The sequence below is a fragment of the Rutidosis leptorrhynchoides genome, chromosome 2 (assembly GCF_046630445.1).
Source record: "Rutidosis leptorrhynchoides isolate AG116_Rl617_1_P2 chromosome 2, CSIRO_AGI_Rlap_v1, whole genome shotgun sequence".
Taxonomy (NCBI): domain Eukaryota; kingdom Viridiplantae; phylum Streptophyta; class Magnoliopsida; order Asterales; family Asteraceae; genus Rutidosis; species Rutidosis leptorrhynchoides.
The window spans coordinates 575542809-575547197 of record NC_092334.1 but is presented as its reverse complement, the minus strand read 5'-3'; positions in this window follow the sequence as shown (position 1 = coordinate 575547197).

Here is a 4389-nt window from a genome sequence, read left to right as displayed (position 1 = left end):
CCGATTGAATTCGACAATGAAGTTAATCACAATTTCGATACCACAGCTAACTAAGTGTGGGGAGAATCAAGTCTTTAAAGGATAATATGTATTTCTGTTAGAGTTAGATTGTCTGTTTTCGTGTAGTTCTCGAAAATGGAACCCGAATGGTCTTTCCCTAGCAGACCCTAAAGAACTAGTCTTCTCCCCCCATTCTGAATTTTATTTTTTTTAGGTTTTTACGAAATGAAGACTGCCTGTGAACTAAACCATGGTCTAATGCTACACGCTTTGATCACTAAACGTAATAATGACACACTTCCGAGTGAAATAGTATCAGTAATCAGAGAAAGATTGGACGGAGTAAGAAAAGAATCCAGATGAGAAGATAATAAGTTACAATTTGGTAAAGGAAAATCAAAATCCGCAGCGAAAAGAAGAGCACGACACCTTGAAAGATGTCACAAATGCGGAAAATGGTCACATGGAGGTAAATGTTCAAATAATCAAACCTATTCAAATACCAAATTTGTTACTTTATGCAGAGACGGACCGTTCATATGTTTAGAAGAAAAAACACTGAATGCTCGAGGTTACGCCTATGTAGCCATGGAAAACCAATTAAACCGACTATCTTATGAATGAGATAGATCATATCACTAAGAATACTATCTCACAGGTAAGTCTGTACAGTTTTTATTTTTTTTATTTTTATTTTTAACCTTTTGATAATAAACGCTAATTTGTTCGTTATAAAGTATTAAATTGGTATTGAATAAAATTAGGTTTGGCGACCGAAATTATTGATATCATTCAAAAATTTATTACATCACTGCGAAATTTAACGTTTATTCTTAAAGTATAAATATCTTTAATCAATCAACCCAAAATATTTCAAAAATTCGTCATGAGTTAAATTAGGTCTTGGAACCGAAATTATTTTACCGAAAAGAGGGGCGCATATTTTTGATAATATTTGATTGATTAAAGTGGGAAAAAAAGCCAAAAAGATTTTTAATTTTATTTTTACCATGTTTTTAAAATTAATATATAAATCTTAAATTAATATTGTAAACTTTGTAAAAACAATATATTTAAAATTGTAAATATTTGAAAAATATAATATAAGTTTGGTGTGATTTTATAATATGAATTTTTAAATTAAGTTTGGTGTGAATTTTTAATTTTTAAAATATGAATTTTTAATTTTATGCATTTCAAATTTTAAGTTTGGTGTGAATTTTTAATATTAATTTTGAATTTTATGTATTTTTAATTTAAGTTGGTGTGAATTTAAAAACAAAAATTTACTTTATCTCATTAAGTTAAAAATATGATTTTTAAAATTCGTCGTAAGTTGAAGACTAGGTCGTTGAACCGAAATTGCTTTACCCGAGGGAGGGACGAGAACTTTTATTATCATTATTTTTAATCTTATCGAATTAAAGTATACCAAAAACATAAAAAAAAAAACCAAAAATCTAAGCTTTTAAAACAATCGCTTGAAAAAGACAAATTTTAAAATTTTGTCGAAGGACGGACTAGGACATCGATCCGAAACGACCTCGTCCTAAAACAAAGGAAAACAAAATTTTAAATTTATTTTATATTTGTTTTATAAGTTAAGGTTTATATTTAATAAAAAAAAAAAAATACAAACTCCGCGACTCGCGGAGTTTGAAAGGTAAATATGCCGCGACTCGCGGAGAATGTAAAATCCAGAAAAAAATATAAGGGACGAACAGATCAGTCCACACTTCCCCATCCACAAAAACTGCGAAAATACTGGAAAAAAAAACCCGAAAAAACACTCCCAAATTCGCAATTTTTGACCGTTAATCATCAAATCTTTTACTAAAATCATGTTGAGAAGGATGCTATCAAGGAATTACTCAAGAAAAACGGTAAATTTCTACACCTAAACACCATTTAATCCGCAAATTGGTGTTCTTGAGCAATTTTATACCCAATTCGATTTTGATGCTTTTAGTGTAATTATGCTTAAATTGCTTATATATTATGCTTGTATAACCTAGATTGATGCTATTTAACATGATTAGAAGCCTTAAACTTCAAATTTTGAGTAATCTAGGGTTTGTGTTCTTGAGCAAATTTGGGGCTTTTTGATATAAACAGGTTATGGCCGATTTTTGTTATGAATTGTTGCTAAATTAAGTAGTGTAACATGTTTAGGTAGTTAAATGATCCAAACTTTGAGCCTAAACATGATTTTGAGAATTAAAGTGGACTTTTTCAAGTCTATAATTCATGAACTTGATTTTTGGAAAATAATGCCATTTGAAACTTGTTTAATTGCTAGTAATGATTATTTTGACATATTATTTGAGTTGAATGCTTAAGAACTTGGTGATCATTTTCGTATATGCTTATTTGAAAAAGTGTAGATTTGATAAAAATATGAAAATGAGCATAAGTTTGATATAAATTGATCATGTCATTGTAATTATTTTGATTGATGATTTTGCTGACACTAATGCATATTTGGATGCACAAAAATTGTGTTTGTTGTGTTTTGCAGACTGAAAGGGGTGAATCTTCATCCCAAGCTCACAATGCTCCTGCTGAGAATACAGAACAACAGGAGGTGGATAACTACTACAAACAAGATATACCTTATCCAGTCATGACATTTTCTGATATGCACTTGGAAGATTTGCACCCGAACCTGAGATTTGACAGACTTTGGATAGATTATCCAAAATACCAAAGGGGTTTGCATACTCTTCATTCCAAAGCTGTTGAAGTACCTAGGGTCATAGAATGGGGACCATTAGAAGCTGTAGAATTGGCCGGGCCAATTAGGGAATTACTTGCACAGAGGTATGGTAATTCTACTTTTAACGATTGGGTACGGTTATTCAACATGCGTAGACCTGTATATAAAGTATGGTGTGAAGAATTGTTGTGTAGTATAGAAATAAATGATGGGGTAGCTAGTTTAACCGATCGATCTTTTATTAGATTTTTGTTAGGAGGTTCGATGCGCCACATGTCTTTACTAGACATGGCTCAGGCTTTACGTATATATACGCCTGAGGAGTTAGCATCTGCCGATTGTAGAGGGTTGATACTAAATGGTAGAAAGATAGACAAAAATTTTGATACGCATGGTATATGGAGTCAAATGACTAGCCATCACCGATTTAAAGGGGGAAATTACTCTTATTTGGATATAGATAGAGCTGAATTAAGAGTAATTCATAGGTTTTTAGCCAATTCGATTACACAACGAGGTAAGAACAAGGAAAAGGTAAATGAACAGGATTTGTTTTACCACATGTGTATTCGAGACCCACAAAGCGCTGTAAGTATACCTTATTGTGTGGGTTATTATTTATCAGCTATGGTTAGGGGGATGAGACCGCATAGCATAATAGGAGGTGGTATATTTATTACTTTGATTGCTGAATATCTCGGTGTGGATATAAGTCGGGGGGGATTATTAGTCGAAGAACCAGAACCCCGCGATACAATAGGTTTAAATGTATACCATGGTGCGAAGGTTTTGAAGAGGCGAAATAACGCCGCAGTACGATATAATGGTAGACATCCACAGGTTGAGAGAAACCAACAGCCAGGTAATGTTGGAGGGGGAAATGAAATGACAGAAATGCAAAGGTTTATAGCTTCACAAGAGTACGAAAATGCTAGACATCGAGCATTTGAAGATTGGCAAGTTCATCAAAACCAAATCATAGCTTATTGCTAACAAATAGGTAGAAACTATATTCCTACTCCATCGCCCGTATTTCCTCCCTGGTCTATAGAGATCCAACCACCGTATCCTACGTATAACCCAGCCGAAGCATTTTATAACACATATGGTTATGCATGGAACCCCTACTGGTATCAGTATCATCCTTAGTCTACTTAGTTTTATTTATTTTATAATTTGTAATATTGATACATTTAATACTTATGTTGGAATTGTATTAGTTTTTATAATTTACAAATTTTTATTTTTAGATTTTAATAATTTTTTAATGTGGGGTAATATACCAAACTTCAAAAATATGTATATATGTTTGCAGTTTATCTTATGTACACAACAGGGTAAAACAACGCATTTTCAAAGACTGGCATTAAGTTCAGCAAAAGCAACTAATTTTGACGACAAGATGCAAAATAAATGTGATATAACAACAAGACGGAATGAACAAATGATATGAACCATTTATCATTCAACAAACAAACGGCAATATGTTTGGAAACTTTGGTAAAATTTAATCATTTTTACACAAATCACTCTCAATAATTTAAATTGTTACTGATTTCTTGCAAATGAGGGCATTGCAAGATCTTAAGTGTGGGAAGGGGTTAAATTCTTTCGGATTTTAAAATTTTTTACTTTATACACTTGGTTACCATTAGAAATACTAGTAAAGTAGT